This window comes from Eulemur rufifrons, chromosome 28, assembly GCF_041146395.1.
Source record: "Eulemur rufifrons isolate Redbay chromosome 28, OSU_ERuf_1, whole genome shotgun sequence".
Taxonomy (NCBI): Eukaryota; Metazoa; Chordata; class Mammalia; order Primates; family Lemuridae; genus Eulemur; species Eulemur rufifrons.
In genome coordinates, this window is record NC_091010.1 from 1,754,572 (window position 1) to 1,777,905 (window position 23,334).

Sequence of the window (23,334 nt, forward strand, 5' to 3'; positions counted from 1 at the left end):
TATTCAGTGAACCTTCCGAGAATAAAGAGAAAAGTTTTCCTTTGGCCCCTATATTAGTAATTTACAGGAAATAACTTTGAGTTACATTTTGGTTTGCTGAGGTAGGAACACAGGGCACTAGAGCCATTGCAGTCTAATTGCCTCCTATTTATTTTAACACTTCATAGGGGGACTTGTATTCCCTCCATTTTCTTTTCCTTTCTCTCTCTCTCTCTTTTCTTTTTTCTTTTTTCTTTTCTTTTTTTTTTTTTTGAGACAGAGTCTTGCTCTGGTGCTGGGGCTACAGTGCAGTGTCATCATCCTAGCTCACAGCAATCTCAAAACTCCCAGGCCAAAGTGATCTTCCTGCCTCAGCCTGCCAAGGAGCTGGGACTACAGGCAAAACCCACCATGTCCAGGCAATTTTTTTTCTACCTTTAGTAGAGATGGGATCTTTCTGTTGCTCGAGCTGGTCTTGAACTTCTGACCTCAAACTATCCTCCCACCTGAGCCTCCTGGAGTGCTAAGATTACAGGTGTGAGCCAGAGTGCCTGGCCTACCTGTATTTTCTAGATGTATGGCAAGTGGGGCATACATTCACCAGCCTGTTTCCTCAGCCTAACTCTTGTAGGCCTTACAGTAAAATCCTAATTGTTCAGTTTCTTGCTACATTTCCAAATGCCAACTTTGCATGGAATTTACAATATCAACTCTTTTTCCTTTATTGCCCAATGCAAACAGATGGAGTATTTTAGTTTTCTTGTCATTTCTTTACATAACAGTGGGTAGTTGTTTTTAAAATATTGGTTTTCTATTTCTAAACATTTCACATGGAAGGAAAACACAATAATTTCATGGCACTCTGCTGGAAAAAATCTTTGTGTCTCCCCTTATTTAATCTTCCTCAGGCACACACACTTTCCCAGAACGTCTTTGGGTTGAGGTTCCTCTCTAGAAACTGTACAGGATGATGTGTCCTCAGCCACGGTTATGCCTTTTCCTGGTCCTGGGTAATGACCCAAGGACCAGGGTCCTTACTTGTCTGGGCACGACCCAAGATGCCCAAAGCAGCCATGTTTTCTGGAGTGTCCCATGAATATCAGTCTCTGGGACATCTCTGCCCAGAGGACAGCCTGAGGTATGTGGGTGGAGCCTCTCAGTGGAGCAGCTGAATTTCCTTGAGGTTGAGAGGAGTCTCCCCTTCACCGAAAAAGCTAACCCATTGGGACTTTAAGAATTTTTTGTACCAGCCTCTGTTTTCATTCCTTTGAGACACATTACTGGTCAGCCCATCAGATGCTGGTATTCAGAGGAAGTTTCACAAATCATTCCTACCCTCTGAATTCTCTCAAGTTTGTGAAGGGAGAAAAACTATTTCAAAGGACAAGGTTAACCCACCCCAACAAGTTGGTGCAAAAACTTGCAAAGCAGTACTCCCTTCATGTGTGTTAGAAGGCAGAGTGCATTTTCTTTGGGAGGGTGGTGATCGAGCACTTTAGTGAGCAGGATGGTGGTGGGAGGATGTCCCAAGGGATGTGATGATCTTACTTGACACTGAAGTCAGACATTCCTGTATTCCAGTCACCAGTGCCACTTTTTGAATTTGTTGCCTTGAAAAGCTTTGTTGCTTTATTTCAGATTCGGTTTTTCATTAACTGTAAAATGCTATGTATCTGTAGAGCATGAAAATGAGAAAGTATTTCTGAAAGGGCAAGAGAAAAGTAAAATTCAGAAAAGTGAATTAAACATGTAGTCATATATTCCATTTCATAAAAAAACCCTTATTTACCATTTTGCCCCCCGAATGAGTGTAGTAAGTTTCTTAGATCTATTCTTTTTCAGGGGTGATTTCAAATGGAGTCCCAGGGCTTAGCTTTGTAATGGTACCATGGAAAATAAAGAGACAAAGTCTGTTTTACTTTATGACTGCCTAAAAATGAATACATTTTGACAAGAAAACGTGGTAAGTAAATTGACTAATTACACCGATTTAACAAAAAGATCTCCTTTTATGGAGGGTAGAGAATATGGAGTGCGGTTAACTCTGTTTTCACTTATGGAGGTTGTACTTTAATGCTAAATCCTGTGAAATGGGACTTGAAAACTCTTGAGAAATGTTCATGTATGATTATTTACCAACTGATTTCTTTTCATGGAAGTAACAGTTAAATGAAATGTTTATTTTCTGACAAGGATAGATAATTTTGCTATTCATGTTGAAGTATGAAATGTAAATGCCTTACAATTTCCTTATCTCCTATAAACATCAACACTGAGATTTTGGGATTTTGCTGAATTATAACTAATTTTTTTTTTTTTTTTTTTTTTTTTGAGACAGAGTCTTACTTTGTCACCCCGGCTACAGTGTAGTGGTGTCATCATAGCTCACTGCAACTTCAAACTCCTGGGATGCAGTGATCCTCCTACCTCAGCCTCCTGAATAGCTGAGATTACAGGTGTACACTACCATGCCTGACTAATTTTTTCTGATTTTAGTAGAGATGGGGTCTCAGTCTTAGTAAGGCTGGACCCAAACTCCTGGCCTCAAGTGATCCTCTTGCCTCTGCCTCTCAGAGTGCTAGGATTACAAGCATGAGCCATCGTGCCTGGCTTGAATTATTCAAACACTGGATGTTTTCTCACCCAAAACTAAGTGAATAGCGTTGACTCGGAACCAGAGTTTTGAGCCCAATGACTAAGCTAATGTCAATCTTGATCTTTTGGAAGGTCGTCATTGAGGGCCCAGGGAGCCTTCCCTGCAGATATCCCAGCTTGCTCCCATCAGCCAGGATAGGAGCCCTTTATACCGAGAGAAGCTTCAGAGCCCTGGGAAGCTAGGGGTTGATCCACAGGCAGATGGAGTGGAGGTTGGATGGAAGTAGGGGTGAGTGATGAGATGCGTTTTCTGAGGGTGTAACTGCTATTGTCTTAGGGCTCTTTCTACACATTGTTCACTACAACATATTTGAAATTACAGTTTGTTGTTCAATAAAATAAGGTCTTAATTATTTAAAGAAGTATTGCGATAGGGGAAAGCACCAAGTATAAATCTGCAAGCATCACGAAGGTTACACAGACAAGGGCTTTTTTTCATAGAGAGGAGCAAATGAATTTAGAAAGTGGGAGTGGAAGGGCAGGATGGATGGTGGAAAAGTAACATCCTAGCTTAGAGGCTTTTTACCCTGAAGCTGATCTGTTCTTAGGAGGAGCACAAAGGGGGTTTGCGTGTTGGCTCAGGCTGAGGATCAGTCAACGTTTAGGGGCCTGGGGGGAAGGAGAAAAACTTAAGCAAAGTTTGGTCAAGAAATATTTTGTTCTGACCACTGAAAAGAAAACTGTTCTCATTTTTTATAAGGCAATAGATGGAAATTTAAATCCTGTGGTCAGGATTTGTGATAGATGAAAAAGGAGGAATAACCTCTTTCGTAATGGGAAGGATGTTTCTTTGCAGTAAGCGGCTATTACAGAACACAAAGGGTGGGTGGTTTCTTTCATCGCAACTATTTACCAGGATTACCTGCCCAAATCTTCCCCCGCCACTTTCTCTTGCCCTATACCTCTCTTCCATTTGGCTTTTTCTGAGTGGTGTACTTTATAGTATACCAAATTGATGAATGTAAGTAATGTGGTTTGCTGAGTTCATTGACTAGTTTTATAAAAATATTAAACTTCAGAGGGGGTTACAGGAGCATCTTATCGATAGGCAGTTGCTCAAAATTGTGCATGGGCCCCTGGGGCTGCCACTGGCATCTGCAGTGAGTGCAGTGTGGTAGGACTGAGCCCTGAACTCATGAGGTCGGTATGAAATCTGTGGTGTCAGAATTGACTTTTGGAGAAACATTTGGTGCCAGAAAGGTGGTCGGTGTTCATCAGACTCCACACATTTGGTGTGAGAAGTGTCAGGTTTCTCAGGGAAGGGAGAGTGTGTTCTCCTGCACATAGGCTGTCACACCACCTATTGTGCCCTGACTCTGCTTCTCCTCCTGTGGTCAGAGGAGACTGAGGACACAGGAGGAGCCCTGAGGTCAGATCCCTCTCTGCAACTTGCTGCCCCATGTGATTCGCACCCATTCATGCAGTGGTGCAGCAGGCACTGATGGAGCCATGCCCCCCGCCCCAGGCAAGTCTCCTCCCTCTGGAATGGAGACCACAGCTCCATTGCTCTTAGAGTTTCCCACCAAATATCCACACTGGAGTCCTGGTTTATCTCCACCCCTAGACTCCAAATCTGCAGCAGAAATCTGGCCCTCCACCAATCCAGGCTTACATCTGGATCGCCTGATTATAATCCCATGCCTGCATGGACACAGGAATGCCAGAGCATATCCCAGCCTGGGCTAGTATCTTTAGCACTGACAGCCCAACATAAGTGACTGGGGAGAACATACTAATTGATAGAGGTTTATTGGGCCAACATATAAGGATGTGATTGAGAAAAACCAAACCACAGAGAAATCTGTGACTTTTTCCAAGGGGGGATTTGGGAACTTCAGTATTTAAAGGTGACATGGATAGAGAAAGTAAAAGGAGGAGGGGTGTGGGCAGCCAGGCAAAATTGTTACAGTTTTGTGAGGCCCAGAAAATTTACATATTACATAAGCTAAAATTAATGTTTGAAGAGAAAAAGGAAGTGAAGGAAGAATCAAGTATGTAGATATCCCTGGATAGGTAGAAGAAAGGTTGATCTTATTTCTGTTATGCACTTGGGAAGATAAATTTGTAATCAACATTATTAGTGTGGAGTTGAACAGACTCTAGTTTTAGGAGCTAGACTGAAAGTGCAGATGAAAAGTTACAACTTATGAGTCCTTACTTACAGAAGGCCAATGAGGAATTTCCTTTTGAATGATCTGTGCGGACGACAGTCCATGTGTATCCCTGAAACCTTTTACCTCTCCATGATTTGGCTGATGCATAATGCTAGTAACAACCATTCATGTGTAAGGTGTTGCATGACTCAGCCTCCAGGCCTGACCTTTGCTTCTGCATAAGGAGCTTGAGGGATTGTCCTGAGATTGTTAGTTTCTTCTACAGCACCAACCAGTCCTTACACCAGCTGTGCACTGTCTCCCACCCCTGGGTCTTTGATAGCACTCATCTTTCTTCTGATTTTTTTCTTCCCGACAAACCTTCTTTCTTGTGCACATAGTGTGACTAAGGCTACTCCTCTGGTGCCTGAATTCAGCACCCTCTGGAATTATAGTCATGAGTTGAAGGCCGCGGCCCTTGACATGGCTGTTGTAAGAGCAGATGCAAATGAAAAATACCAATGGATCCTTCAACTTAAAAACATGAGATTATACACTCTTCTCCTTCTTAAATTCTTTAATTGTGTATGTACTTTTTTCTCTGCCACTTTGAAATATTATGTCAATTATTTTATGAGCTAACAGGTCTTTTGTAATTTTTTTTAACTTGGGGATTGTCTTTTTTTAAATCTAGGAACCACTGCTTTGAAATGTAAACAGTCAAAAAACTCTGCATGTATCCCAGTTTCTTTTAGAATAGGAACCTCCCATTAGTAGGCACCTAGCTCCAAGTTGCAAAGTTGTCTTCTGTCATGAAGATATGAAAGGGTTTTTTTTTCCTTTGAATACAGCCCATTAGTAAACACAGATGGCCTTTCCAATTACTAGGTGAATTTTGGGTGAACTACATTTGAAAAATGGTGCTGACAAATCTACTTGAGGACTAATTATGTTGACTTTTCTTTATGTCTTTGCAATCTCTTATCAGGTTGCCTGAGATGTACGTGACATTCTGGTTTTATTGTATAACAAAAGTTTTCCTTCTGATTTACCATTGTGGAGAGTTATTCTGGGCTTGAAAGCAATTTTATTATTACCAGGCATGGTAAAAAATATATATAAAGTGCTCACCTGGCTTCACTCTAAAGAGCTCTTTCCTTCTTGGCCTTCCAGTAATAACTCACAATTGTGCAACAAAGTGCATGGTGCCTCCAATATCTACATGTAGAATGGTCTCTCTGCCTATTCGCACTCTGCTGTCTAGAGCAGTTTGACCAGATTTCTACAAAAATAATGTTACAAGACAGCAATCATCCCTTCCAGAGGTTTGTCAACGACCCTGGCCTTTTCAAACCTAAAATTTATCCAGAGAGTGTTGGGCTTGCAAACCCAGCTAGGTACACATGTGCATTGAGTAGGCCTGAGAATCTTAACTCCCTCTCCTTCTCTTTCCCAAATACTCATGGATATGTAGAGGGCACCAGCTGCTTCCCTATTCCCCCAAGACCTAAATCTGCAGCTGCAAATTCTGAATCCAGGTCCTCATGATCACAAGGATGTGATAGAGCAGCTTCCATGAGCAGCTTCTAGTTCCCCCTCATTCTGTATCACCCAAAAATACAGAGCCAGGTTGATTCCACCTGTAATCTGCACATGAGGCTGGCCTCTACCTGTGATTCACAAGACAGGGCCAGTCTTGGGACTGAGTTTGTACAGAAAACCTGAGGGAAACATTTTCTGCATTGTGAGAAGTCAATATAGGCTTTGTGAAGCCAGCCTTTACTAAATGAGGCCTTTCAAGTTTTCCAGATATTGCCCAGTGAGCTCTTACAGTTGTATGAAGGGTTCCTGTTGTAAATAGAATCTAGTGGCAAAATCTGTAAGTGTAAACAAGCACCTCAGCTGTGGGAGGTCAGGGCCACAAAATATTCACAGCCATGATCACAACTTATTGCCATGATCACAACTACAGCTTCCTGTACAGTTACTGGAGTAGGGTGGTCTTATCCTTCCTCGTACCTACAAGTTAGCCGATAAAGGACAGGTTATGTCACACCTGGATCCAGGATCAGCTGCCCTACCAGGGCATTTCCATTTCCTCTGCTGACCTCACAGTCAGCCTGATTCTCTCCTGCCTGGATCAGCATGGGGACAGCAGCCCAAGCTCACTGGGGACCCTCTCACCAGCATGTGGGAGGCTTGTGGACATTTGGGGATGTCCTTCCATGCTGGGGTCAGGATGACAGGATATAATTCCCCTCCATTTCAGAGGAAGAGGAATAAGTCATCCAGGGTTTGTTCCTCCTCGCATAGAAAGAATCTCCCTTGCTGGTGTCCAGATTGGAGTTGCTCCAGTTTCCTGGTACTTCAGTGATAAACAAGGAGCAGGTCTTGAGACACAAACTCATAGATCAATCAGTAGTTTCCATCTCATATGAGCATTAGAGGAACAAGTAAAGCAGGCAGGGTTCCTCCTGTCCAGTCTAGAGCAAATGGCTAAATGGTTGAATTCAGCATCATGTAGTCAAGATGAGGAAGTTGCTCAGACTTTTGCTTCATTTGGGCCATTTTCCTTATGTTGTGAGTTCTGATGTCAGCACATGAAGGCCATCTGTGAACAGAAGAGTTGTTTTTATTTGTCTTTATTGCTTTTACCTTGTTAAGGATAAATACTTAGCTAGTTCTAATATAATTCCAGAAAATCTTAAGTGTTTTTGACTAAACTGCTTATTACTGTATGTTATAAAATGTACAAAGAAGCCTAGGGTGGTGACTCACACCTGTAATCCCAGAATCATGTGACTTAGTGTGGCCTGGAATAACAAATGGTCTACATGCACAGTAAAGCCTGAGAGGCAATGCTTAGCTAAGTGTTTTCAGCCCCAGTTTCCAATTAGGATCACGTGTCCAGTTTAGAGCAACACCATCACCTGTGCCCTCCCTGCAGATTCTATTTGTTGGGGTTGGAGCATCTATGTGGTTTTAATTAAGTGCCCAACGTGATGCTAAAGTGAGTCCAGGGTCAAGCACAAGGGCTCCCAGATATATTTATGAAAGTTCAGTCCAGCCTTTGTTCCACGGGGACCTCACAGTCTTCTCTGCATGGGTTTGTGGGGTGCAGGGCAGCTGCTATAGCAGGTATTGCTGGTGTCTGTGGTAGAGGAGGGCACCTGTGGGCAGGAAGGGAGAGAAATCACTCATTGGTCTCCATGTAGAAGCTCCATGTTCATGACTCTGTGATGAAGGACAGGGAAGGGTGGATTTTTTTGCACTTCAAGGTCCCTCTGCCTGTGGGTGTAGTCGTAGCAGATGAAGGGGCTGTGCTGATGCCTTTGATGGCACTTTATCAAAATGATGATGCAATTTGTCCAGATACTCTCACCAGAGCAAAAGTTCCAGAGAAGGAAGAGGAAGAAACGGCTGGTTCTTATGTACCCAGGTCCAGAACCATGTTCACTTGTCATCCTGAAATGTCACATGTTTAGAATGAAAACCTTTCTTTCTCTTGTGATGTTCTTGGCTAATGAGTTGATTTCAATGATTCTTTTGTCCTTTTTTCTTATAATGGTCAAGGTGTTCTGAAAAATCTTCCCTGTATAGCAGAGCTTTCTCTTCATTCTCTCTATCCAGGCCTCTTATATGCCATGAACACTTCTCAAAAAGTTTATGAGCTGCAATATGGAAATTTTTCCCTTTGTGCCTGCCAAACATGGGACCGTGTGGCTGCCTAAGATTCTTATTTGGGATAGGGTCAGGTCCTTGGGTATCTGTGAGGAAGGGGAACATGAAACTGTTTAGGTTCCATGTGGATGCTCCATCAGCTCTGTGCATAACAGGCTGAAGTAAATGCACTCTTAAAGTGCTGACATTAATTGCCTAGAATAACTCAGAGTTTTAAAAAAGAATAATTAGAGGAGACTTGCTTTCTAGGATGCTAAGGAAAGACTTTACATACACTATTAGAGGTTATAAAACATGGGAGATACATGCAGCTTGAGGTTTGCATAAAACTGATGTTTCCTCATGATTAGATTCAAATCATGATTTACTTTTTTTGGCCACTATCGTCACAGCAATGATGTTGTGTCCGCCTTTGTGAATCAGCACCTGATACCAATTTGTTCTATTATAGTTGTTAATTTTATACACTTAGATAGGTTCTCCTTAACAGATTTTTCCACTATAAATTATTTTTCTCCATTAATACACACCTTGGGGAGATGTGTGTAAACTATCACATTGAATCTGGAAGTCCCCCTTTGTTCTTAGATTCTCTTTCATACAGCTTGCTTTGGAAAAGGAAGGCTCTCGTCTTTATTTCCTGGTCTGATAAACTGGGATAAACCCAGGCTCTACCACTTGGCCAGTGTTTGCCAAAACATCCTCCTGGGCCAGAAGCATTGGCATCACTCATGAGCTTGCTAGAGATTCAGGCTTCATCCCATATCTTCTGAATCAAAATCTGCATTTTAACCAGATCTTCCATTCATTTTTGTACACATTAAAATTTGAGAGGTACCTTCTAACCCACCATGACTTTTCCATCAGAGAAATATACAGAACTTAATCATGTATGATGTAAATAAAGCACTCAAAAATGTCCATGGCTGTTTGGGTGACCTTACTTTTATGCTGCATTATCTAAAAAATGTAGTATCTGCACTGTTTTTGTGGATGTTATACTGTCCTCTTTCCCCAGACTTACAGAATACATAAGGAAATACTTTTTTGTTAAAATTATCTTATGGGATAATTCCAGTCACGTGTATAAGTCAGAACCAGTTCTCTTTACTCTCTCATTTCACCAGGACTGAAATTATCTCTGCCCATGGCTCCTTCGTAAGTATGTGTTTTTTTTTTTTTCCCCAGGCACTGTTGACATTCATGGATGTGGCCATAGAATTCTCTCTGGAGGAGTGGGAATGCCTGGATCCTGCTCAGCAGAATTTGTATAGGGATGTGATGTTAGAGAACTACACAAACCTGGTCTCCCTAGGTGAGGAGAACTTCAATACACCATTCCCATTCCACACTAATAATTTCATATTTTTTGTAAATTATTTTCTGGTAGATTCTGCTTTGCATGAATGAGTTTCTGATGCTTGTTTCCAAGAAAAGCTTGGGGACTTTTGATATAGAAAAGAAAATATTCAAAGTGTTTTATCTTAACGTTAATCCTACATCTTTTTGAGCTGCAAATCTGTATCACTCTACATTAGTAGTAATTGCAGAAACGTAGTGGCATAAAATATGTTGCCCATACCTTGAAATGCAATTTCCACTACCAATTTTTGATTCAGTGGTACTGGGTAGTGGAGCTAAGAACCCACAAATGTTAAATGCTTTCTAAGTATTCTAAAGTTTCTGTCAGGAAAGAGTATTTGAGGATTATTTTTCTAGAATTTTCTATATGTTCTCTTTTCTCTACTGAGCGCAGTACTAGGTTGGTAATTGGAGAATCCCAGTAAGAGTCATGTGAATTTTTTCTAATAAAATAGGTCTTGCTGTCTCTCAACCAGACCTGATCACCTGTCTGGAGCAAGGAAATGAACCTTGGAAGGCGACTAACTACATTGCAGTAGCCAAGTACCCAGGTAGGTGGGAGTGAATGAAGCAGATGACACAGGTGAGAGAGGTCCAGAATTTAAGGAGGAAGCCAGACCTTAAAATGGGGTTTGGGAAGCTGTGCTTCAATGAAAATGATTTCCAAGAAGCCTGGGTTTCTTTCCCTTGGTCTCACATAAGGGCATGTCTTTTCTTTATTTTTTAATTGTCTAAGCACTAATTCCCCGTCAGTGATCTCCCTTGAAGGTTACAGTGAGAACCAAAGTTCTGTTCGTGGCTTACAAGGGACAGCAGGATCTGAGTCCTGTGCTATTGCCTTTCAGGACATGGTAATATCTGTGTATTTTTGAGGAAGCCTCTGTGAAACAATTTTTTCATTTTCCTTTTGTGTCGTCTCTGAAATGTGTGAGTGAAGTTGTGACATTAGCACTTGGTTCAGGTATCCCAGGGACACCACAAACAGATGTGGTATGTTTTCTGCTTTATGGTTTCCTACCCTATGGAGGTTTTAAATGTAATTTTACAGGAAATTCATACTCAGTAATTTATCAGAACTCTCTAAGTATAGAAAGTCAAATGTGATTTTACTTCAAACTTCTGTTTTTGTATCAACTATGATAAATAATTTAACTCTATATGCCCAAATTCCTCAACTTTAGTATAGCTTAAGTTATCTTTTTTTCTACATTTCTTAAACATAGTATGTCTTCGGGAAGCTTAGAACATTGCTGAACATGTATTAAGCTCCCACTTTTTACTTTAATTTTTAATAACTGTCATTTTATAGGTTTCTCTTAGTTTGAAGTTAACTGGAACTGTCCCATTTATACACACACACACCCATGTGTGGATGTGTAACATTTTTTTACCAATAAAAGTTATATGTAATTATTTGACATTTGTATACATTGTGAAATGATTGATAAAATCAAGTTAATGAATATACCTAACACCTCACAATCACTTTTTTTTTTTTTTTGTATTGAGAACACTTAAGGTCTGCTGTCTTTGCAAATTTCAGGATAGTCATGGTGCTATACATTACGTCTCCAAAATGTATTCAACAGATAACTAAAAGTTTGCGCCCTTTGAACATCTATTTTCCCCACCACAGGCCCTGGAAACCACATTTGTATTCTCTACCTCAAACTTTTTAGCTTCCCTATGTAAGTGAGATCACACAGTATTTGTCTTTCTGTGCCTGGCTTATTTCAGTTAGCATAATGTCCTTCAGGACCATCTGTGTTTGATGAAATGGCTGAAAAATATTTTTTGTGGCTAAATAGTATTCAGTAAAATATATACATATACTGTGTATACATACCATACTTTATCCATTCAGAATTTTACAAACAGCTTGTTTTCATATCTTGTCAATTGTGAATAATATTGCAAAGAACATAGGGGTACAGATATTTCTTAAAGATGTGATTTTTTCTTTTAGAGTCTCACTCTGTTTCCTGGGCTAGAGTGCTGTGGCATCAGCCTAGCTCCCAGCAACCTCAAACTCCTGGCTGAAGCGATCCTCCTGCCTCAGCCTCCCGAGTAGCTGGGACTACAGGCTCATGCCAGCACGTTGGGCTAATTTTTTCTATTTTTAGTTGGCCAGATAATTTTTTCTATTTGTAGTAGAGATGGGGTCTTACTCTTGCTCAGGCTGGTATCCTGAGCTCAAGCAATCTTCCCGCTTTAGCCTCCCAGAGTGCTATGGTTACAGACATGAGCAACAACACCCAGTGAAAGATACTGATTTTCGTTCCTTTGGTTATATACACAGAAGTGGGATTGCTGGATTGTATGGCAATTCTAATTTTTCATTTTGAGTAGCACCTCCATACAGGTTTTCATAATGACTCCACCAATTTACAACTCACCAACAGTATAAAGGATTTCTTTTTCTTCACATGCTTGTCAAAATTTGTTATCTACTCTTTGATATTAGCGATGTTAACATGTATGAAGTGGTATTAAGTGCCTAATGATTAATGATGTTGAACATCTTTTCATATACGTATGGCCATTTATATGTCTTTGTTGGAAAAAGATCTTTTCAGTCTTTCTCCTATTTTTCAATTGGGTTATTATCATTATTACTGTTTTTGTCTCTTGTCAGACATATGGTTCGCAACCATTTTCTCCCAACCTTTATGTTTTCTTGTTTCATTGTCTTCTTTGCTGTACAAAAGCTTTTTTAGTTTAGTGCAGTCCAACTTATTTATATTTACTTTCATTGTCACATGTTTAATGTTGTATTCAAAAAATTCTTTGTCAAGGTCATTATCAAGGAGGTTTTCCATATGTTTCTTTTATGATTTTTAAGGATTTGTGCTTTACATAAGTCTATATTTTGAATTAATTTTTGGGTATGGTATACAAGAAATGGTGTCAGTGTATTGTTTTCTTGTGAGTATCCAGGTTTTCCAGCACCAAGTATTGAAGTATTGGTGAGACTATCGTTTCTGCACTATGTGCTCTTGGTGCCCCTGTCAAAGATGAGTTGACTTTGCATGCATGGATTTTTTTCTGGGCCCTCTGTTTTGTTCCATTGGTTTTTTGGTCATTTTTTATGCATGTTCTGGTCTGTTTTTATTACTGTAGTTTGGAAATTAGTTTGAAATCAGGAAGTATGAGGCCTCCAGCTTTCTTTTTCCTCAGTATTATGTTGGCTACTGAAAATATATTGTAGTTCCATAAAAATTTTAGGATTGTGTTTTTTATTACTGTGAAAAAATGCCATTGAAATTTTGAGAGGTAGTCCATTGAATCTTTAGGTGACATCGCATAATATGACACTTTAATAGTATTTATTATGCTAGTATATAGACCTGTGAAATCTTCACATTTATTTGTCTCTTCAATTTCTTTCATCACCAACTTATATTTTTCAGTGTAAATTTAGTGCTAAAATCTTTATTGTTTTGATGCTACTATAAATGAGATTATTTTCTTTTTTATTGGATAGTTTGTTACTGTTTGAAAACACAAGTGACATTTGCATGTTAATTTAATATTCTGCTCATTTACTCAGAGAATTTTTTAGTTTAAACAGGTTTTTTTTTTTTTGTACTCTTTAGGGTTGTCTATATATAAGATCATGTCATCTATAAATAGTGATTTTTTTTTTTTTCTTTTCTATTTGATGGCTTTAAAAAATTTTTTTCCCAATATTTTTGCCTAAGACTTCCAATGTTATGATAAAATAGAAAGATTGAAAGTATGTACAATACAGCCTTGCATTTGTGTCTGTGCATTTGAAGGAGCAAATTGGTCATTCAGTTTTCATAATTTCAGCAGGTAAAGATCTTTCTTTTTTGGGTCCACAGCTTGATGGATTATCCTCTGGACTTGCAAAGAACAGGGGTTCTAGCTGGCTTACAAGGCTGCTTCTAGGTCAGCTTTGATGCTTCCTTTTAGTGGGTCTGTTACTAGGGGCTTGGACAGTTGTCAATTCTGTCTAGTTCCTGGGCAGACTGGATTGCCCTCGGGACTTTGATCTGTAGGGCAGGAAGTTGCAGTTGGGTCTGCATATGGTGGGGAGGGTGTCAAGTATATGTATGGGTGTGGCTCCCACTGAATACGTGAGAGGTTTTCCCTGGGGCACGGTGTTGGTCCCTAGGTGTGCAGCACTGGCCATGCACTGTGGCTGAGAGAACTGGAACTGAGGTACAGCTGCTTCAGAGACCACAGTGAGTGCCAAGGTCTGTAGGCCTGCCTCCATGGACACAAATGGACATTCCCTGCAGGCCTCTGGAGAGGGAAGACCATTCCTAGACCATGGCTGGGAGGAGCTGAAGTTGCTTACAGAGTCCCTTCAGAATTCTCAGTGGTACCAAGTGGAGTGAGCCATTTCTTGGTCTGTATCCAAGACCAGGGGTTCCCAAGTTTACCACGTGAATGAAGGCCTGTCTTCTCAAAATGACCGATCATGGGCTTTAGTATCATTTTATAACCTCCTTCCTGGGTCTCAAAGCTTTTATAAAAGGACTTAGATTTTGAGATGGGGGTCTCCTAATATCACCCAGGCTGGTCTCAAACTGCTGGACTAAAGTGATCCTATTTCCTCAGCCTCTGCGTAGCTGGAATTACATGTTTGAGCTACTATGCCTGGCTTTCATAAAGTCACTTTTGTCCATTCATGGCTGCCAAATTTTAGTTGCTGTGGGAAGACAGAAAAGTAGGAGACTTCCTATTCCACCAAGTTGTTAATGTCACTCTCTCTATACGGTCTCACTTTCTATTTTGTTCTATATCAAATTTTACGTCTAAACATTTCTTGCTTTGCAATGACATATTACTGCATTTCTTTTTTAAGTTATGTCCTTTGACATAAGTTTATTGTGTGTTTTATTTTACCTACACATTATAATTTTGGTTGAAATTGCAACTTCTTATATACACTTTATCAATTTCTGGTTTAATTAAAATACAAATCAGCTATATGTCTATAAAAATTATGTACATTTTTTTACCTATACATTTATATATTTGGGAACCCTGATTTATAATATGTGTGTGTGTATAATAGTTTTATATATAAAATATATGTCACACTCTAAGTGCCTTTATAAGAGCTTTGGGATCTAGGATCCCAAATATAAAAATATTTTTTATATATATGTAAATTATAGGTTTCCAGTGAATGAACCCTTGTGTTACTATTTAGTGTCCTTCTCTGTCTTGTGACAGTTTTGGCTTAAAGTAGTGTGTTTTATCAAATAGGACAGCTTTTGACTCAAAATGTATTTTGCCTAATATGATTGTGACTCTCCTGCTCTCATTTGCTTAACCATTGCATGGAGTGTGTTTTTCCATCCTGCCACTTTGAGTCCATTTTTTTTCATTAGATCTAATGTGAATCTGTTATAAAGAGAATATAGCTGGATCTTGCTTTTTGAATTTCCTTAAACCCCTTTACTCAATTTTTTTCTTTTGATTGGGGATTTTAGTCTATAAATATTTAAATAACAGTTTGAATGGGAAGGGGTTACTATTGCCATTTTATTAATTGTTTTCTTTGATTCTTGCAGGTATTTTGTCCTTGTTTTCCTCATTTTCTGTCCTTTGTGTCTCATTGATTTTTGTAGTGACTTGCTTTGATCCTCCTTTTTAAAAAATGTATCTCTATAGGCATTTTATTTTGGTTACCATGCGGATTACATAAGAGCTCTTATAGTTACAACAATATACTTTAAACTTGTAAGTAACAACTCTTCTTTACTTGTACATAAAAATTCTTCTTCATTATATTTGCCTTAAAATTGATGTTATTGATATCTCTAATTGTATCTTCTTATACTGTATATCCATTAACAGATGTTTCTTTTCTTTTTCTTTTCTTTTTTTCTTTCTTTTTTTTTTTGAGACAGAGTCTCATTCTGTTGCCTGGGCTAGAGTGCTGTGGCGTCAGCCTAGCTCACAGCAACCTCAAACTCCTGGGCTTAAGCGATGCTACTGTCTCAGCCTCTCAAACAGCTGGGACTACAGACATGAGCCACCATGCCTGGGTAATTTTGTTTTCTATATATTTTTAGCTCTCCAGATCATTTCTTTATATTTTTAGTAGAGACGTCTCGCTCTCGCTCAGCTGGTCTCAAACCCCTGACCTTGAGCTATCCTCCTGCCTCAGCCTTCCAGAGTGCTAGGATTACAGGTGTGAGGCACTGCGTCCGGCCGAACAGATGTTTCTGATCATTTTTGTGCTTTTATCTTATAAACTTTGAAGCATGATTAAGAGCATTTTCTGCACCATTATTCTAATACTGCAGAACTTTATTTAGATGTAATTGCATCTCTTTCCCAGACAGGGTTTCTTTTATTTCAGAATATTAAGGGGATAGAAATACTTTTGGTTATATGAATCACTTTCATAATGCTTGAGTCATGACTACAGGTGTGCCCATCACCCAAATATTGTTCATTTTACCCATCAGGCAGGTTTTTGTTTCTCTCCTTCTTCCCCCTGCCCCCTGCTTGATTTCCAGCAAGTTTTACTTTCCTCTGTGCACATGTGTGCTCATCAGTTAGTTCCAATTTAATAATGAGTACATGTAGTATTTTTCCAATCTGGAGATACTTTACTTAGGATAATTGTCCCAAGGTACATGTAAAGGATTGCAAAAGGCATTAATTCACCTTTTTTACAGCTGTCTAGTACTCCATGGTATAAATATACCACATTTTATTAATCCAATCATAAATTGATGGGCACTTGTGTTGATTCCACATCTTTGCTATTGTGAATTGTGCTGAAATAAGTATTTGAGAGCAGGTGTCTTTTTGATAGAAAGACTTCTCTTGCTTTGGGTCAATACCTAGTAGTGGCATTGTGGTATGAAATAGTAGGTCTACATTTAGTTCTTTGAGAAATCTCCATACTGTTTTCCATAGAGGTTGTACTAATTTGCAGTCCCACCAACAGTGTGTAAGGATTCCTTTATCTCTGCCTCCATGCCATCATCCCCTGCTCTCGTGTGCAATGTCTCTGCATGGGTTCTGAGCAGCTCCCCAGTGAGCCCAGAGATCTGCAGTGGAGGGGGGGAGACTCCTCAGAGTTCAAGCTGCCTGGAACTTTGATTCCTCTCCTAAAAAGCAGTGCTACTTCAATTCTGCTGTCTGCTCCTCTTCCCAGTAGTGTGAATTGTATTGGGACCCCTGGCTTAAGCTCTGAGGTGGGTGGTGCTTATAAGAGTCAGCTACACCTTGTTGGATTGAGTCAGTAGGTGCTGTAATGGGCTATATGGTCATTCTCCCTGTCAGTGGTTGAGGCTTGCAGGAAAGAGGCAAGTGCAGAGGGGTTATTTTGTGCCTGGAATAGGCTTCAGCCCCTTAGGAGAAGCATTTGAGTATCCCAGACAGTGGGAGGGGCCTAAAGTCCCCAGGGGATTGCTTACTCTCCACCACAAGAGAGGAGAGTGGGAGAGTGAGGCTGGGTGGGGTTAGGTTGAGCAAGCCTGGAAGGCTCTGCAAAGTCTTGGCAGGACTCAAAGTCCTATCCCAGGGCCCTGGGAAAGGCCACTGGGACAGGGGTCAAAAAGATCTATCACATCTAAAAAGACTGCTTATGGGGGAGGGGCTGTCTGTAGTTCACCAACTGACCCTTGGAGTGACCTCTGCCGCTGTCTCATTACCCCTGCCCTGAGGGGCTCCCTCCGGTGTCTGTTTGCAAATGGGCACAGAAACCTGCTGCACTCAGCCACAGTGGGACCACAGGCTGGGAACTTTATGCCGGGGATCCACTCGAGTCTGACAGCGTGACTTTCCTGTGGGGGTAGAGGCATTTCACCAGATTTCTGTGGCTCAAACCCCCACTGTACTCTCGCATCATTTCTTCCCATGTGGGCTCCCTTGCCTACCAAGTTACTCTCTCAAATCTCTCCATTGTGCCCCCTGGGAATTCACTGAAGTCGTGGGGTCACAGGATCCAGCCTGTGTGTCTTGTTCACTGGCATGTGTCTGCACAGAGTACCACAGGCAGGAAACTCCCAGACTGGGCACTCCTGCGGCCACCACTGGTCCCCAAAGGTAAAGGTATGGGCCCCACTCTCTGTAAAAATGCCAGTTTGGAGAACACTGTAGGTGATGAGAGGTGGCTGCCCTCCCAGCTGCAGTGGGTCGGGGAGGGAGGAAGAGAGCCAGGAATAGAGCCAAGACCCTGGCTCCTCCAGTCGCCCTCCTTGGAAGGCAGCCTGCATGAAACGTCCAAGCTCCAGAGCCACTCCTGTTCTCCACACGATTCAGTGGGTGCAGCAGTGCCCATGCTCATAAATGTGGAAAAACTCACATACAACTCAGTAGCCCACTGATTACCAAAGGTGTGTAGGACGGAGAAACGCAATACTCCCTTATTCCTTCACTTGGCTCTGAGCCTCTTCGGGTTTGATTCTCACCAGTTTCTTCTCATCTTTTTCTTTTTCCTTTTTCGTGTTCTGCTTCACGGTTTCCCCCTGTGAAGTACGCAGCAGGCTCCGGCACCTCCTGCAAACTACACATGAGCTGTGCCCATTCCGCCCTTTTCTTTATCTAAAACACTTTCTTCCCTCCGGGGTGCTCCAGCAAGTGATGTCTCTAGTAGGCCCTCTTGCCCTCTCCTCTCTTCAGTTAATTATAGTTATATAATTTTATGTTGTTTTCTAGCATCATTTTATTTTCAGTGAAAGGGGCTTCCTTTGGCACTTCTTGTATTGAAGATCTAGTGCTGACAGACTCTTTCAGCATCTGGTTATGTTGATAAATTTTTATTTTTTCTTCTTTTAGGAGGATAGTTTTGCTAGATACAGTATTTCTGCTGTGCAGTTTTTGTTCTTTAGGCCCTGTGACTATATAACCCAATTTTTTCTGCAGGGCAAAGTTTCTGATGATAAATCCCCTGTTTCTCTCATAGAAGCAAGCTTATAGATGACACATCACTCTTGTCTTGCAGCTTTTCAGATTCTCTTTGTTGTGACTTTCAAAGCTTTGCTTATAATATCTTGTTATGGGTGTTTTTGTTTATCCTAGCTAAAATGTGTTGAGTTTCTTGATTTCTTAGTTCTTTTTCTCACATTTTAGAATTGCTCAGTCATTTCTATTTGTGTTCTTGAGCTCCACAGTTTGTTTTCTTTTATACTTTTTGTTGCTGTTCTAATTTTCCTCTATTTGTTTAGTTGTGTGGTTTCATTTCACTCCTTGTGCACTATTCAGATCGGGCTTTTTAATTTTCTCAGGTAATTTATATATCATTATTTCTTTACAGTTAATATCTGATTATTTATTTTGTTTGTTTTAATGGGCTAGGATAACCTGATACTTTGTGTATGTTGTGATCTTTGGTTGACATTTGGGGATTAAATAAACATTCATCTGTCATAATCTTTAAAACATGGCTTTGTCTGGGAGATTATGATATGAATTGTTTGGGCTACAGGTTCTTGGAGCCTCCCAAATCTATTCTCAGGATGTTTATTCTGTGGAATTGTATGTTTATTTTCCAGGTAAAGTGATTTTTTCCATGTTTTTTCTTAAGTCCCTGTAATCATTTGCTACACCTATTTTATGCCACTTGTACTGAAGTCTCTCTGCTGCCGTAACAGTCAGTTACCTTTGTTTTCAGCAAACCCAGTCTACCTTCCAAAGCATAACACAATTATGTTCAGCATTCTGTTTTATGGGAGACACTAACCAGTCTCTGGAAAGGCCCCTAAAAGTCCAAATATATATATGTGCCACAATTCTCTTTCTGTTTTGGGGGAGAATCCAGGAGTTGAATTTTTAAACCCATATAACCCATGCTATATTAATATTAGGAAGGGCAATGGTAGGTAAATGTAACAAACTTTTCTTCCTCTTCTATGTGGCTTTTGGCATTGTGCTTTCCCAGGATGCTGCAAACATTTAATTGGTTTTAAAATTCACACAGAAGCAATTTCGTCAGTATATTTTTATTAATGTTATGTAGCTGTAACTGTATTAGGGCCTGTGGTACTTTACTATGCTATCTTGATAATGTGCTTGCTATAATTTTATATGCTAGATTTGTAATAGATGTTCACCTAAGACTGAAAAAAACAAGAGGGATAATTTGTTATTTTTATTTCTTTCAGCTGTGTCTTCTAATTACACTCAAGACCATTTGCCAGGGAAAAGCCTGAAAGATTCATTCCAAAAAGTGCTACTGAGAAATCATGAAGGCTCTGGACTTCATAATTTAAGCCTAAGGAAAGACTGGGAAATTGTGGGTGGGTGCCAGGTGCAGGAAGAATGTCATAATAGATGTAACCAATTTTCCACAGCTGGCCATTGCAAAGTCTCCAAATGTAATAAATGTTTGAAAGTCTTCAGAAAATTATCAAAACGAAATAGACATAAGGTAAGACATACTGTAGAGAAAACTTTCAAATGTAAAGAATGTGGCAAAGCCATTAACAAATGTTCACACTGTACTGAATTTAAAAGAATTCATACTAGAGAGAAACATTACAAATATCTAGAATGTGGCAAAATCTTCAAATCTTGCCCAAGCCATTCTAATCATAAGTCAAGTCATGCTGGAGGGAACCCCTACAAATGTGAAGAATGTGGCAAAGCTTTTAAGCAGTCTTCAGACCTTAATATACATAAGAGAATTCATACTGGAGAGAAACCCTACAAATGTGAAGAATGTGGCAAAGCTTTTATCCACAGTTCACACCTGACCAGACATAAGAGAATTCATACTGGAGAGAAACCCTACAAGTGTGAAGAATGTGGCAAAGCTTTTAAGCAGTCTTCACACCTTAAGATACATAAGACAATTTATACTGTAGAGAAACCCTACAAATGTGAAGAATGTGGCAAAGCCTTTAACTGGTGTTCAAAGCTTACCAAACATAAGAGAACTCATACTGGACAGAAACCCTACAAATGTGAAGAATGTGGCAAAGCTTTTATCCACCATTCACACCTGACCAAACATAAGACAATTCACACTGGAGACATACTCTATAACTGTGAAGAATGTGGCAAAGCTTTTAAGCGGTCTTCATACCTTAAGATACATAAGAGAATTCATACTGGAGAGAAACCCTACAAATGTGAAGAATGTGGCAAAACCTTTACGTGGTGTTCAGTACGTACCAAACATAAGAGAATTCATACTGGAGGGAAACCCTAGAAATGTGAAGAATGTGGCAAAGCGTTTATCCACCTTTCACTCCTGGCCACACATAAGAGAATTCATACTGGAGGGAAACCCTGCAAATGTAAGGAATGTGGCAAAGCCTTTAACTGGTGTTCAATACTTACCAAACATAAGAATTCATACTGGAGTGAAATCCTACAAATGTGAAGAATGTGGCAAAGCTTTAAATGGTGATCAACCCTGACCACTTCGTACTGGAGAGAAGCCTTACAAATGTGAAAAATGTGGCAAAGCTTTTATCCAGTGTTCAAACCTGACCAAACGTAAGACAATTCATGCTGGAGAGAAACCCTACAAATGTGAAGAATGTGGCAAAGCTTTTATCCCACATTCAAATCTGACCAAACATAAGAGAATTCATACTGGAGAGAAACCCTACAAGTGTGAACAATGTGGCAAAGCCTTTAACCGGTGTTCCACACTTACTAAACATAAGACAATTCATACTGGAGAGAAACCCTACAAATGTGAAGAATGTGGCAGAGCTTTTAACCAGTGTTTAACCCTGACCACACATAAGGCAATTCATAATGGAGAGAAACCCTACAAATGTGAATGACGTGGCAAAACCTTTACCCAGTGCTCTTACCTTACTATACATGACAGAATTCATATCTGAGAAAAATCCTACAAATGTAAACATTGTGGCACATCCTTTAATAACTGTTAACATATTACTTGATATGACAGGGGTCATACTGGATAAAAGTGGTATAAATGTAAAGACTGTTGAAACACCTTCCACAAAATAAAAGTCTTAGAGTGCACCATGGTATTGATACAGGCAAAGAAAATAGAAGTATAAGGACTGGTGCAATACATTTACTTATACCACAGATCTTCTTTATTGTACACAGGATTCATACTGGAGGGTAAACCCCTAGCAACTGCTTAAACTGTATTGAACTTCACAGAATTTGGACTGGAGAGAAGCCCTACAAATAAAATAAATGCAGAAAAATATTTCTTCAAAAAATATGCCTTAGGAAACATCAGCATTAATATGAAAAGATATATTAGAGATACAAGAAATATGAAAAAATTTAATCACAACTTAAGTCTAAATTAGTGTGAGAGGATTTACAGTAGAAAGCACTGAGGCACTAACACTTTCAGACATTAAAGCAGAGGGTTGATTATGAAGAATAATCCAAAGTTAAAAGATAATTTATTTGTATGTAGGCTTAAAAAGAGCAGAAGATTGATTTTTGGAGGGTTATAATTATACTCAAATTATGCTATTTTGCATTGAAATGATTTTAGATGTTTGAAAAATTAAATATTGATGTAGTTCAACACTCAAATCACTTGCTTCTCTGCTTTCATTCCTATTCTTTCTGTGAAAGGATGTGGCCAACTTTCGCTGCATCTGAGCTATGAAAGAACTTTCTAAATTATGTAGGCATCAATTTTGTACTCTTGCAAGGAAAATTAAGGACACCAAGATGTAATATTCGGTAAGAAAATCTAAGTGGAGAGGCTCTTTGTGATCCAGCCATAACACTGTTTTAAGTAATTTGTGTCGTAGGTTTTTAATGTAATATTCTTTTGAGGACATTTTCAACTTTAGAAGTAAATTGTTTTTACCAATTGCATATTCAGTAATATAACAAAGTAGATTTTGAAATGCTGTTACTAAGACAATGTGTGATCTCAATTTGTTTTAATAAAACAAAATTGTTTTTAATGTGTTACATGTTGTGTATTGAATGAGGTCTTAACCTTCTACGGAGATTTACCTAGTCCACTTTATTCAAAGTCCAGATAACAAATGTAAACAATATAATATTGGGTAACATAGTGGAACATAACATTACTAATGATCATTTTTGCAGAGGCTTTAAGCTTCAGTTAATTTGAAAAATATTGCTTCCATAGGTTATATTTTCATTCTTTTTCTTCTTTTTGCAACTATAAAGGGCCATTAAAATGGTTATAATGAGATTATATAGGAGCATAATCAGAGGCCATACATTGCTGAATAATGAACGACTATTTACAAATTTTCATTGTACATTTTTCTTTGAATGTGCAACCTCCCCGGCCTGAAAACTTCATATAGACTCTATAGAAAAACGTTAAGTGCAGAATGATGGAGGAAGTAATTGTGTTTGTGTGTGTACCTATTTGAGAAGAAAAGAAAAATATTCGAACAAAACAGATAATTTAAAAAAATGTTGATAACTTAGTACCAAACTAGAAACCTCATAGATTCTGAAAGTAAATATATATTCTCTGCTTTGAATTGATTTCTCTAAAATCTTATGGCTCCTGGTTCTGTATCTCCCCATGTAAATCCTCTGTTTTCAAATGCCTGTTGTTCATGCTACATCAAATAAATTATTGTTCTAAAAGTTAAGAAATATTCTTCATATGACTCAGGGATTA

General features: G+C 39.4%; 1 pseudogene; it reads left to right on the forward strand.

Moving 5' to 3' along the window:
• Nucleotides 1–1,037: 1,037 nt before the first annotated feature.
• LOC138376553 (zinc finger protein 708-like) lies at nt 1,038–21,505 on the forward strand (annotated as a pseudogene).
• The last annotated feature ends 1,829 nt before the right edge of the window (nt 21,506–23,334 follow it).